The sequence below is a fragment of the Astyanax mexicanus genome, chromosome 21, assembly GCF_023375975.1.
Source record: "Astyanax mexicanus isolate ESR-SI-001 chromosome 21, AstMex3_surface, whole genome shotgun sequence".
NCBI lineage: Eukaryota > Metazoa > Chordata > Actinopteri > Characiformes > Acestrorhamphidae > Astyanax > Astyanax mexicanus.
This window is the reverse complement of record NC_064428.1, coordinates 38,124,802-38,139,735: the sequence shown is the minus strand read 5'-3', so window position 1 is coordinate 38,139,735 and position 14,934 is coordinate 38,124,802. Positions and strand designations below refer to the sequence as shown.

The following is a 14,934-nucleotide window of genomic DNA, read 5'->3' as shown; positions in this document are numbered from 1 at the left end:
GTGTGTTGAGTTTAGTCTGTGTAATGTAATAAGGCATCAATATTTTTGCATAGTATTTATTTGAGTATGTGTGTGTGTCAGTTTGTGTGTGTTAAGTTTAGAGTGTGTGTTGTAATAAGTCATCAACACTCTTTGCACAGTATGTATATATGTTTGTGAGGTTAGTGTGTGTGATGTGATAAGTGAACAATACTATTTCTGCACAGTATTTATGTGTGTGTATGTGTGTGTTAAGTTGAGTGTGTGTGATGTGATTAGGGATCAACACTATTTTTTATTTATATACGTGTGTATGTGTGTTGAGTTTAGTGTGTGTGAAAAAAAAAATCTACAGTTTTTTATTTGAGTATGTGTGTGTCAGTGTGTGTGTTTGTTGAGTTTAGTGTGTGGTGATAAGCAAACAACATTTTTTGCACAGTATTTATATTTGTGTTTATGTGTGTGTGTGTGTTGAGTTTAGTCTGTGTGATGTAATAAGGCATCAACACTATTTTTACAGTGTTTTCTTGAGTATGTGTGTGTCAGTTTGTGTGTGTTAAGTTTAGAGTGTGTGTTGTCATCAATACTCTTTTCTGCACAGTATTTGTGTGTGTGGGAGGGGATGTGAAATGTAAACACCACTGTTTTTGCACAGTATATATACGTGTGTGTGTGTGGGGGGGGGGGGGTTGGGGGTTTATGTGTGATTGTTTCAATAAAAATAAATATTATGCAGAGTATTTGTAAATTGTTCTCATTTTAGGGGGCCATGTTGCTTTTCCGAGTCTGAGAGAGTGTAGTTGGCCAAGCTCATGTTCTTTCTATATATATTTTTTTTATATAATACATAAGAATATGTAAGTCCAAAATTATTTGGTTAACTGCTGAGGTCTACAAGCTTTTGGTTAAATGCTGAAATCTAAAAACGTTTGGTTAAATGCTGAAATCTAAAACGTTTGGTTAAATGCTGAAATCTAAAAACTTTTGGTTAAATGGTGAAATCTAAAAACTTTTGGTTAAATGGTGAAATCTAAAAACTTTTGGAAATGCTGAAATCTAAAAACGTTTGGTTAAATGCTGAAATCTAAAACGTTTGGTCAAATGCTGAAATCTAAAAACGTTTGGTTAAATGCTGAAATCTAAAAACTTTTGGTTAAATGCTGAAATCTAAAAACTTTTGGTTAAATGCTGAAATCTAAAAACATTTGGTTAAATGCTGAAATCTAAAACGTTTGGTTAAATGCTGAAATCTAAAAACGTTTGGTTAAATGCTGAAATCTAAAAACGTTTGGTTAAATGCTGAAATCTAAAAACGTTTGGTTAAATGCTGAAATCTAAAAACTTTTGGTTAAATGGTGAAATCTAAAAACTTTTGGAAATGCTGAAATCTAAAAACGTTTGGTTAAATGCTGAAATCTAAAACGTTTGGTCAAATGCTGAAATCTAAAAACGTTTGGTTAAATGCTGAAATCTAAAAACTTTTGGTTAAATGGTGAAATCTAAAAACTTTTGGAAATGCTGAAATCTAAAAACGTTTGGTTAAATGCTGAAATCTAAAACGTTTGGTCAAATGCTGAAATCTAAAAACGTTTGGTTAAATGCTGAAATCTAAAAACGTTTGGTTAAACGCTGAAATCTAAAAACGTTTGGTTAAATGCTGAAATCTAAAAACATTTGGAAATGCTGAAATCTAAAAACGTTTGGTTAAATGCTGAAATCCAAAGTTTTTTGGAAATGCTGAAATCTAAAAACATTTGGTTAAATGCTTAAATCTAAAAACTTTTTGTTAAATGCGTAAATCTAAAAACATTTAGTTGAATGCTGAAATCTAAAAGCATTTGGTTAAATGCTGGAATCTAAAAACGTTTGGCTAAATGCTGAAATCTAAAAATGTTTGGTTAAATGCTGAAATCTAAAAACATTTGGAAATGCTGAAATCTAAAAACATTTGGTGAAATGCTGAAATCTAAAAACATTTAGTTGAATGCTGAAATCTAAAAACATTTGGTTAAATGCTGAAATCTAAAACGTTTGGACAAATGCTGAAATCTAAAAACGTTTGGCTAAATGCTGAAATCTAAAAATGTTTGGTTAAATGCTGAAATCTAAAAACATTTGGAAATGCTGAAATCTAAAAATGTTTGGTTAAATGCTGAAATCTAAAAACTTTTGGTTAAATGCTGAAATCTAAAACGTTTGGTTAAATGCTGAAAACTAAAAACGTTTGGTTAAATGCTGAAATCTAAAAACTTTTGGTTAAATGCTGAAATCTAAAAACTTTTGGAAATGCTGAAATCTAAAAACGTTTGGTTAAATGCTGAAATCTAAAAATGTTTGGTTAAATGCTGAAATCTAAAAACATTTGGAAATGCTGAAATCTAAAAATGTTTGGTTAAATGCTGAAATCTAAAAACTTTTGGTTAAATGCTGAAATCTAAAACGTTTGGTTAAATGCTGAAAACTAAAAACGTTTGGTTAAATGCTGAAATCTAAAAACGTTTGGTTAAATGCTGAAATCTAAAAACTTTTGGAAATGCTGAAATCTAAAACGTTTGGTCAAATGCTGAAATCTAAAAACTTTTGGTTAAATGCTGGAATCTAAAAACGTTTGGTTAAATGCTGGAATCTAAAAACTTTTGGTTAAATGCTGAAATCTAAAAACATTTGGTTAAATGCTGAAATCTAAAAACGTTTGGTTAAATGCTGAAATCTAAAAACGTTTGGTTAAATGCTGAAATCTAAAAACTTTTGGTTAAATGCTGAAATCTAAAAACATTTGGTTAAATGCTTAAATCTAAAAACTTTTTGTTAAATGCTTAAATCTAAAAACATTTAGTTGAATGCTGAAATCTAAAAGCATTTGGTTAAATGCTGGAATCTAAAAACATTTGGTGAAATGCTGAAATCTAAAAACATTTGGTTAAATGCTGAAATCTAAAAAAATTTGGTTAAGCGCTGGAATCTAAAAACGTTTGGTTAAACACTGCAATCTAAAAACGTTTGGTTAAACACTGCAATCTAAAAACGTTTGGTTAAATGCTAAAATCTAGAAACGTTTGGTTAAATGCTAAAATCTAGAAACGTTTGGTTAAATACTGAAATCTTAAAACATTTGGTTAAATGCTGAAATCCAAAAAGTTTTGATTGCTAATGTGTTGCTAGGCGGTTGCTATCATTTCTGAAGTGGTTGCCAAGCTGTTGCTAGGCAGTTGCTAATGTTTTCCAGGTGGTTGCTAAGCTGTTGCTAACTGGTTGCTAGGCAATTGCTAACATATACCAGGTAGTTGCTAAGGTGTTGCTAGGTGGTTGCTAGGGTGTTGCTAGGTTGTTGCTAAGGTGTTGCTATGGTAACTGGTTGCTAGACAGTTGCTTACATTTTCCAGGTGGTTGCTAAGATGTTATTATGTGGTTGCTAGGCAGTTGCTAACATTTTCTAAGTGGTTGCTAAGGTGTTGCTATTGTATCTGGGGTGGTTGCTAAGGTGTTGCTAGGTGGTTGCTAGGGTGTTGCTATGGTATCCGGGGTGGTTGCTAAGGTGTTGCTAGGTGGTTGCTAGGTGGTTGCTTAGGTGTTGCTAAGTGGTTGCTAGGTGGTTGCTAAGGTGTTGCTAGGTGGTTGCTAAGGTGTTGCTATGGTATCTGGGGTGGTTGCTAAGGTGTTGCTAGGGTGTTGCTAGGTGGTTGCTAAGGTGTTGCTATGGTACCTGGGGTGGTTGCTAAGGTGTTGCTAGGTGGTTGCTATGGTATCCAGGGTGGTTGCTAAGGTGTTGCTAGGTGGTTGCTAAGGTGTTGCTATGGTATCTAGGGTGGTTGCTAAGGTGTTGCTAGGTGGTTGCTATGTGGTTGCTAAGGTGTTGCTATGCGGTTGCTAAGGTGTTTCTAAAGTGGTTGCTAAGTGGTTGCTAGGCAGTTGCTAACGTTTTCCATGTGGTTGCTAAGTGGTTGCTAGGCAGTTGCTATCATTTCTAAAGTGGTTGCTAAGTGGTTGCTAGGCAGTTGCTAACGTTTTCCAGGTGGTTGCTAAGTAGTTGCTAGGCAGTTGCTATCATTTCTAAAGTGGTTGCTAAGTGGTTGCTAGGCAGTTGCTAACGTTTTCCTAATAGTTGTTAAGGTGTTGCTAAGTGGTTGCTAGGCAGTTGCTATCATTTCTAAAGTGGTTGCTAAGTGGTTGCTAGGCAGTTGCTAACATTTTCCAGGTGGTTGCTAAGCTGTTGCTAAGTGGTTGCTAGGCAGTTGCTTTCATTTCGAAAGTGGTTGCTAAGCTGTTGCTAGGCAGTTGCTAACATTTTCCTGGTGGTTGCTAAGGTGTTGCTAACTGGTTGTTAGGCAGTTGCTATAATTTCTAAAGTGGTTGCTAAGTGGTTGCTAGGAAGTTGCTATCATTACTAAAGTGGTTGCTATGTGGTTGCTATGCAGTTGTTAACGTTTTCCTAGTGGTTGCTAAGTTGTTGCTAAGTGGTTGCTAGGCAGTTGCTAACGTTTTCCAGGTGGTTGCTAAGGTGGTTGCTAAGCAGTTAATAGGTGGTTGCAAAGCCCTGGCTGGGGTGCCGGGGTGTCCAAACTTTTGACTGATAGCTGCTCCATACAGCAGCTCCTCCATACACTCACAGTACTGGAGGAGCAGGGGAGAGAAGGGGTTCCGTGCGCAGAGCTGCTCGTGTGCGAGATGGAACTCTGGGCCCCCATTCATTTCTATGGGAAAACTTCGTACGACATTTGTACGAAAACCGTACGACGTATCGTCGAAACGTTAAAATTTTCGGAAAGAACGCGGTAAGTTCTATAGACCGTCCGATTTTTGTCTTTGTATGTCAAAAATTGTTACCTACACAAACGTTCAAAGTTGTCCCCCATTCATTTCCTATGGGAAAAAAAAGCGTACGTTTACGAAGTTTTTACGAAAACCGTACGATGTATCGCTTAAAAAAGCACAAGCAACCTATTCGGGTATAGGTCCTACGATACTGCAAAGTTTCGTGGTTCTACGTCAAAAGCCCTAGGAGGAGATAGTGATTAAATTTTGAGCGCGGAATAATAATAATAATAATAATAATAATAATAAGAAGATTACGAAGAACAAGAAGTTGGCTTTTCCAAGCCAACTTAATAACTAGAAAAGGCAAAGTTCGTGAACGAACTTTAAGTTGGCTTGGAAAAGTACGCTAATAACGTTTAAAAGTTAAAATGGTTACTAAGCTGTTTTTGTCTGAAGAGTGTGAAGAGTTGTTGATATGCTGTTAACTTTTGGCTAAACGCTAAATACCAAAGTCCAAAAACATTTGCCGAAAATCTAACGTCCAAAAATTTTTTGGCTAAAAGCTAAAGTCCAAAAACTTTTGGCTAAACTATGGCTAATAAAGCAGTGTTCAAAAACGTTTGGCTAAATGATGGAATTCAAATACTTTAGCTAATAGAGAAGTGTCCAAACCCCTTTGGCTAAATATTGAAATTTTAATACTTTAACTAATAAAGGAGTGTCCAAAAACTTTTGGTTAAAAGTGGGTGAGAAAGCTACAAAGCAGTTTATTCAGCAGCTCCTCCAAACACACAGTACAGAAGAACAATGCAGAAAGGGTTGTCACCGCTAGGTGGCAGTAAAACTGTAAATGTGCACTCAAGCTTATAAAGGAGGGAGCGCACTCATTCCATCTGAAGTGCCCTGGATTAACTTAGTTTTTAAACTTTAAATTTTACACCCACTGAAGCACTGAATTTTACCTTGAACTCTTAAAACATGTTACCGTGTTTTTCATTGCCTTTTGTCTGAAATATGATGCACGGGGTGTGTGTAAATTTGTTGTTATCTAAATAATGCAATTCTTAGGGAGTAGGGAAGAAGGGAGCATGTAGTCAAATGGATGTACCCACAGACGTGGCCTAAGAGCGCGTGCGTCAAAGGAGCGGATCATTGCGGTCTCTGAGGTAAGTAGAGCTGACGGCTCTGGAATGAGTTTCTGTGTGGGAAAAGGTGAAAACACGGCGAAATACGCCCCTTTTAATGTCCACTTCGTGTATTTAGTTAGATAGTTGACTAATATGTATAAACTACTTAACAGCGTGTGTTAATATAGCTAAAACGTCGTTATATCTGTGTTTGTATAATGCTAGGTTAGCGTGCTAGCTAACACTACAGGCAGCTCAGAGAGGCAAGCTAGCATTAGCTCTGATACAGGGAATTCCTGCTTTAATCACAGATTAATTTTACACTCATACACAGAATTCGGGTAGCTGAATGTTCCAGAAACAAAAGATGACCCGAGCTAACCCGGCTAACTATTGGGCTTTTCAGTTATAAACTAATGTGGCAGTATTTTAGTTAGCGGTTAGCTATCCACTGCAGCCTGACCTGCCCTGAAAACCGGTTTAAGCCGGTTCAGCTAACCCAGCACGCTCTGCCACTGATTCTGACTGAACGCTGGCGCAGCAGTGGAAATTCTTATTATCTGAATAATGTGAATATTTTATCAGCAGTTTAAATATATTATATATATTAAATATTATTTCTCAGTTTCTGGTTCATTATCTGTTAACGAAATATTGTCACTATTAGTAACAAGTTTACCGTTTTGTTGTTAGTAAATGCAGCTACAGTATGATCAGAATACACAATAACGCGCCCTGACCCGCCCGCGGGCCAAAACAAATTTCACACTTAATGTCTGGCTGTGTTTATGAATAATTATAGGCTCAATATAGACACCCAATATGCCATATTAAAGCTTAGAATCTCTGCTTTCTTAGTTATTTAGCATATTTAGCTGTATTTCCTTTCAGAAAATAAAAAAAATCAGTTAATTATTAATTAGTTGCTAGATATATGCATTTTCAATCACTTTCTTTTTTTGTCAACAGTTGCAGTACTGACATTCATTGTGTGAGTAAACACTTCCAGTACATTTCAATGATACATGTCTCGAGTAATTTAGTTAGAGCTGTCAACTAACTTAATTGAATGCTTGTATGTTCTTTATTAAAGTTGTATTAATTCTGCTATCAGAAAGTAGGGTTTAAACATCTATTAAACTATTCAGAACTGTTGTTAAGAACTCCCACATTTAGTTACTGTAATAATTTGTTGCCAATAAATCCTTTAACATGCTTTGTTGTATGAAGCTCATGAATTGTTTTTTTTTTTCAGTTTTGAATTCTTTGCAACATACTGGCCTTTCTTTTTACATTTTTACTAATATACATTTTTCTTTTCTGCAGTTGCTGATCTTGACGTTCCAAGTGTAAGTTAACCATTTAAATGCATAAGTACAATGTGTTGCCATTTTAAATGAACTTTTCGTTCTCATAGTAAGTTGAAAATAAATTCTTCAATAAGCCTGGTTTCTCAAATTAATAAGGTTTATTACATTGCACAGTGCTCAATAATGGCACTTTAATTATACTATAAAATTCTGATAAATAGTTATATTAATTAGTCAATGAATTATTTCTTGTCTGCTTTAGTTGTAGTTAATTAAACCAGTGTTTCCTAGCTTGTTTTAGTCGTAACACACTAAAAAGGATAATCTGATTTATGATTAATTTACCAAGTGTCCAATTTCTTCCTTTTTCTTATTTTACAGGAACAAGAAAGAGAGAGAACTACAGTGCTTGTAAGTACAGACAATTAACTGATTTAACAATTGATTAGTACCAGCACTTTTAAATAAATTATAATTAGAAATTAGAGTTTGAGATTGAGATTAGAGATTTAATGCTGCACTGTGTATAATAAACCAATAGGTTTATAGGTTTACAGACTCTGGAAACTCACCAAGTAAGCCCACCAGTGTGCTGTGCCCATTGTAACATTTACAAAAGGGATAACATTAGTCAACAGCCGAAGACAACTTCACACACTAGAAATTGTAACTGGACAATACTCTGGAGTAATTAGTTACTGATAGTTACTGACTGGACTGGACTGTTGCTCTCTTGTGCCAATATCATCTTTTTAAAAGTAAATTCTGCGTTTCATTTGTAATAAACTATTTGGAGTCACTGAGTCTAAAGTAAAAAAAAAAAAAAGAAAATTGAAGTTTGCTACACGTAATGGGTAGAAAATGACTTCTTAACTAAACTACGCACCCAGTAATGTTAAAATATGATTGCTGCATATTAAAAGTTAAAAGGTGTCATTCCGATGTTTTTGTTTCTCTTTTTTTACAATTTCAGGGTTCCCTGTTATTGCCTGGTAGGGGTGACCCGAGGCCTTGCTACCAGGTTACAAGTTTACCTGGTAAGTTTATATTTCAATGATACTTCAGAGATATGGAGGACCAAAAATGACATAAGTATAAATAAATAAATGCATATATAAATGTAGAAATAAATGAATAAATAAATAAATACAAGCATAAATAATTGTAAAGGTAAATAAATAAATACATTTCTTATTTATTGATTGATTTTATTTATTTATTCATTCATTTATTTCAACATTTCTACATTTATTTATTTATTTCCACATTTCTTCATTTATTTATTTCTGCATTTGTATGGTAATTAGGTAGGTGGTCCTATCCTCGCTCTAAAGCAGGATTGGTTGCGGCTCACTCGCGCGCCAGGACACAGCAGCTCGCGTGCCAGTGTTGCGGTGAATTCAGTCCCTCTGTTCCCCCTTCACTGCGCATGTCGCAGCTCAGATAGGCCCCATTTGTTCTCATTTGCGCTCTTCTTTCAGTTTCTTTGCGTCGGCGACGTTTTACTTCTGTTGTAAAAAAAAAAAAAAAAACTTAAATTCATACTTAAAAGTGTAAAAAATTGTGAGAATAGGTTTAAATGCTCATTAAAAACATACAATGACTAGATTTCGTTCTGTTGTCCGCTCCGTGCAATAGACTGAGTTCAGCTGATCTAGTGTACCGTTTATATAAAGCTATATTATTCTGTTCAGACTCCAGTAAGTATGGTTTATTGGGATTCTCTAGTCTCACCAAATTTCATATAAAATAATACCACAGACCAACTGCTGTGCCATGTAATGTAGTTTATTTATATTAGCAATAAATATTTCAAACATTTATACATGTATTTACCTAATTTAGTGAGTGTGGTGAGACGAGACAATCCCAATAAACCATACTTACTGGAGTGTAAACAGAATAATATAGCTTTATATAAATGGTACGGCTAAATCCACTAGATCAGTTGAACTCAGTCTATTGCACGGAGCGGAAAACGAAGCGAAATCTAGTCATAGTATGTTTTTAATGAGCATTTAAACCTATTCTGACTATTTTTAACACTTTAAAGTATGAAATTAGAAGTAAAAAGTCGCAAACGCGAAGAATCAGAAAAAAAAGAGCGCAAACAAGAACAAATGGAGCCTTTCTTGCTCCTGACCCTGCTTTAGAGTGAGGATAGGACCGCGTTCCTAATTAACATACAAATGCAGAAATACAGAAATAAATAAATAAATGAATAAATAAATAAAAGCGCATATAAGTGAATAAATAAATAAATCAATAAATAAGAAATGTATTTATTTTAATTATTTACCTATACAATTATTTATGCGTGAATTTATATTTATTCATTTATTTATATCTACATTTATATGTGCATTTATTTATTTATACATTTTTGGTCCTTCATACAGGGATAGCTCTTTGTAGTTTTGTATATTGCACGGTGCAGTACTGATATGGATATGTGTAACTTTTTGTTTTCCCATTTTGTTTTCACAGGTTTTGAAGATCTCTCTTTTTCTTTATTCCCAATCCCCCTTTTCTATCATCTCTTTTTTCGTCCAATCCCCTTTCTATCCACTTGCACCTGCAAGTACAACGATAAAGGGCATTCAGTTGAACCCCTGAAAACGGAACTCTTGAAAAATAACCCCTTGAAATCTAAACTCTTGAAAAATAACCCCTTGAAATCTAAACTCTTGAAAAGGAAGGGCATTCAGTTGACCCCTGAAAAACGGCTTCGTAGGGCATTCAGTTGACCCCTGAAAAACGGCTTCGTAGGGCATTCAGTTGACCCCTGAAAAACGGCTTCATAGGGCATTCAGTTGACCCCTAAACAACGGTTTGAAAAGGGCATTCAGTTGACCCCTGGAAACGGAAATCTTGAAAAATAACTCCTTGAAATCTAAACTCTTGAAAAGGAAGGGCATTCAGTTGACCCCTGAAAAACGGCTTCATAGGGCATTCAGTTGACCCCTAAACAACGGTTTGAAAAGGGCATTCAGTTGACCCCTGGAAACGGAAATCTTGAAAAAAGATCCCCTTGGCAAACTTGTTTCCCTCGTTTAACCCTGTATAGTGTTTCCTTGTGATTGGTTTCAGGTCAGACAATTCTCTAAAGAAGCAAACTCTTCACCCGAAGACAGTCATCACATTGACCGCGGCATCTGGAGCTGAAGACACGAACATTCACATTATCGACTGAAGCTGCAGTTACCTGTCATTTCTTATAGCAGTATATTGTGATTTAAAAACATACAGCTTCTTACAGTGTGTACATACCACATTTAATACATTTAGTAAAAAATACAGTCTATTAAAATATTTGTTGCTGAACCTTTTTACACATTAAATACGTAATTATTTCATAAAAAGTTATTTCTTTTAGCAGTTGTCTTTTGTAAGCTTGTTTCCTACAGAGGTATAATCACATTTTTGGGTTGTGAGTGTGTTTTAAGGAGATACAATTGCATCTAGATACTGGATTGTAGTATATAAGAAAGCTGTTTGAGTGTACAATTTAAGGGGAAAATTACGTTTTGAGAAGTTATTAATAAAAAAAAGAATTTTTACATATATATATATTTTTTCATTTAGTTGACTGCATTTTATTGTAATTTTTTGTCAGCCAGTTATTTCTGCAATTAATTTATCTTTTTCTATAATCCTTATATACAAATCTTTTTCAATTGTACTTTTACTATAAACAAATTTTACAGACGTCTGCTTCAGTGTAGCCACTGGTAAAACTGCAAGGGTATCTTGGTCATATCTACATATCTTTTGGAAAAGTTTAAAGCCCTACTTTATTTGGTAAGTTTGTGTTAATAAAAAAAGCATTACTACCTTACAGCAGTATTTATCAAACATTACTGGGTTATTGTACTTTATAAAATTATAAACCATTAGACAAGTGTATACGTTACAGCAGTGTTTAAACATATTACTGGGTTATTGTAATTTATACAAATTTAAGCCATTAGACAAGCGTACACCACAGCAGTATTTATCAAATATTTTACTGGGTTATTGTAAATTGTAAACCATTACACAATCATATCTTAAAGAAATATTTTGGGAAAAGTAATACATTTTACTGGGTAAGACTTTATTGTGGGCTGCACTGTTTATATATTTGTAGCCATTTTACTAGCTTGATATTTCTGATTAATATAAACACTAGTGCTAGTAAGTTACAGAGTTTATCAAACAAGCTATTATAATTTTCCATATCTGGAAGACAGGGTTTTATTAAGAATTTTTATGTATATATATTTTTTCATTTAGTTGACTACATTTTATTGTAATATTTTTTGTCAGCCAGTTATTTCTGCAATTAATTTATCTTTTTCTATAATCCTTACATACAAACCCTTTTCAATTGTACTTTTACTATAAACAAATTTTACAGACGTCTGCTTCAGTGTAGCCACTGGTAAAACTGCAAGGGTATCTTGGTCATATCTTTTGGAAAAGTTTAAAGCCCTACTTTATTTGGTAAGTTTGTGTTAATAAAAAAAGCATTACTACCTTACAGCAGTATTTATCAAACATTACTGGGTTATTGTACTTTATAAAATTATAAACCATTAGACAAGTGTATACGTTACAACAGTGTTTATTAAACATATTACTGGGTTATTGTAATTAATAAAAATTTAAACCATTAGACTAGTGTATACATTACAGCAGTATTTATCAAATATTTTACTGGGTTATTGTAATTTATAAAATTATTATAACAAGCATATACGTTACAGCAGTGTTTATCAAACATATTACTGGGTTATTGTAAATTGTAAACCATTACACAATCATATCTTAAAGAAATATTTTGGGAAAAGTAGCCATTTTACTAGCTTGATATTTCTGATTAATATAAACACTAGTGCTAGTAAGTTACAGAGTTTATCAAACAAGCTATTGTAATTTTCCATATCTGGAAGACAAGGTTTTATTATATTGAATAGAGAAATGCCTAAGAAAAGCAAGAAAGCCATTGCCGCAAAGCAGCGTGAGGCAGCAAAGGTGAAACACGGAAGTGTTGAACAGCCGGTAAACAACGTTAGTGCACACGTGACCACAGTCATGGCGTCCCACAATCAAGCAGATGAGCGCTATGAGTTGTTTTCTAGAGGAGTTCAGTGTACCTGTAATTCACTTACATTTCTAGCAGTACACAGTGAAAATAATGACCTGACCAGCCTAAACCTCGACCAGATATTAACACAGGGTGATGCTGTTTATACTCAGGTTAAACAAACATTACTGAATGAAGGGAGGTTTCAGAATAACCTGCTGGCATCTGATGAGCTTCCCTGTACAGTAGAGACAGACACGCAGTGTTATAGCATTATTAAACACCCACAGAGATACGGGTTTCTGAGAGATGAGGCTCCGCAGGGGCTGGATGAGTATGTGAATCTGGAAAGAGCACTAAACTGTCTGAAAGGTGATGTAACTGATGCTCTGCTGATCACCGGAGGAACGTGTGTTGCTGTGTTCAGAGATCACTCAGGTAGATTTGGGTTCTTTGATCCTCACTGTAGAACACCTGACGGACTAGAAGCTGATGAGAACGCAGGTACAGCTGTGATGCTCACATTTGCAAACTTAGAGGACATGACTGAAAGATTACTAATACTGTACCAAGTGTGTCTTGACCTGAAGGATAACAGTCAGTATGAGCTCCTCCCCGTGTCTTTTATAAACAGAAACACAGCTACTGCTGCAGACCCTACTGATAATCAAATAACAGCAGACCCCTGTCCTGATCTGCAGGCTGACATTAGCCAATCTGAGGCACAACCTGTGACCAAATTAACCAAAACTCAAAAAAGGAGGATATATTTACGTCAAAAACACATTAAGAGAAAAAAGCAGTCTGTACAGACAGAGGGAATAAAGAAAAGATTAAACCGGAAAAACAAATATGCAAATGATCCCAAATTCAAAGAAAAGATGAAACAGCGCAGTCGAGTGTTTTACAATGAAAATGTAAATTACAAACTTGCAAAGCAAAAGTCTGTGAAAGTTAATTACATAATGAACCCAACGTATAGGACAAAGCAAAAACTGTACATTACCTACAGGTACAAAAATAATCCAGATTACAGGAAAAAACAAAGGCAGTATGTTACAAACAGCTATAAAAATAATCCCGATTACAGAGAAAAACAAAGGCAGTATGTTACAAACAGCTACAGAAATGACCCTGACTACAGAAAAAAGCAGAGACAGTACATTACAAACAGCTACAGAAATGACCCTGACTTCAGAAAAAAGCAGAGACAGTACATTACAAACAGCTACAGAAATGACCCTGACTTCAGAAAAAAGCAGAGACAGTACATTACAAACAGCTACAGAAATGACCCTGACTTCAGAAAAAAGCAGAGACAGTACATTACAAACAGCTACAGAAATGACCCTGACTTCAGAAAAAAGCAGAGACAGTACATTACAAACAGCTACAGAAATGACCCTGACTTCAGAAAAAAGCAGAGACAGTACATTACAAACAGCTACAGAAAAGATGAGGCTTTCAGGCAAAGACAGAAACAGTATTTTACTTATCGATACAGAACTGATCGGAATTTTTCTGAGCAGAAGAAACTGAAATTTAAAAGCCTGCACCAGACTGATGTGCATTTCAGGATGAATCACAGAGAACAGTGCTTACTGCGATTAAAAAATAGAACGTCTAGACGAAACGCCCTACACAAGAAACACTGTGCTCAACAAATACAAAGGAAATACAGACTAAACAGCTTCCAACTGCAGGGAAACACACCATTACAAACACAACAATCACTAAACAATGAATGCCTGAATCCAGAAGTGCAGAAATCTCTAGTCCATTTTAAGGAAATTATAAAAGCTGGTCCAAGTTACATTTGCACAGTCTGTCACAGAGCATTGTTTTCTGATCAGGTCCGTCTGTGTGATCACACAAACTATCAAAAAAATCTAGCAATAACTTCAAATTGCTTGACTGGAAAATATGTTCACACCTGTTCCTCTGAGTGTCCTGATAACTGTGCACCTGAAGAAATGAAAAATGAGTGGATCTGCCACAGCTGTCATGATAATTTGAGTAAAGGGAGAATGCCTTCCATCGCTTCTGCAAACAAACTCCAACTCGCACCCATTCCAGCTGAACTGTGTGATTTAAATATACTGGAGAGACATGTTATATCTAAATATGTGTGTTTCGCCAAGGTCATCAGTCTTCCAAAAGGTCAACAGAGAGCCATTAAAGGTGCTGTTGTGTCGGTTCCTTCAGATGTTGAAACAACAGTAAATGTTTTACCCAGACCCAGCAGTGAATCACAGCTACTCACAGTGAAGCTGAAAAGACGACTGTGTTACTCAGGCCATTACCAGTTCCAGACCATATCCATGCAGAAGGTCCTGTCTGCCTTACTTAAACTGAAGGAAATCCACTCTGAATACAGAGACATTGTAATAAACAATGTGGAGCAGGATGAATTATTTGATGATTTTCCAGACCAAATAAATGCTGATGATATTTCAGATGAAATAGACTTGAATATGAACTCTGACAATCAGGAATCAACAGAGCACAACCCTGAGAGTGAACATGATGTAGATAATGAGGCTGAAAGCACAGAACAGAGCGCAGGTCTCGCATTAGACACATGTCTACAACCTCCAGATCTCGGTCAGCATCTGTTGTCATTCAATGATGGAATATTTTGCATTGCCCCAGCTGAGAGAAACAATCCAGTAAGCATGTTTAAAGTTCCTAAACT

General features: G+C 35.2%; 1 protein-coding gene and 1 long non-coding RNA gene across 2 annotated transcripts in view; one reads left to right on the top strand and one right to left on the bottom strand.

Moving 5' to 3' along the window:
* The window catches only part of LOC111190897 (uncharacterized), a 176,641-nt gene that overhangs the window by 74,267 nt on the left and 87,440 nt on the right, over positions 1-14,934 (bottom strand). The gene's annotated exons all lie outside the window — the stretch shown is intronic.
* Positions 5,323-10,735, top strand: LOC125785689 (uncharacterized). Its single transcript, XR_007428012.1, has 6 exons — positions 5,323-5,900; positions 6,831-6,852; positions 7,188-7,210; positions 7,553-7,582; positions 8,145-8,208; positions 9,659-10,735. It is a non-coding gene; the product is annotated as an uncharacterized LOC125785689 (long non-coding RNA).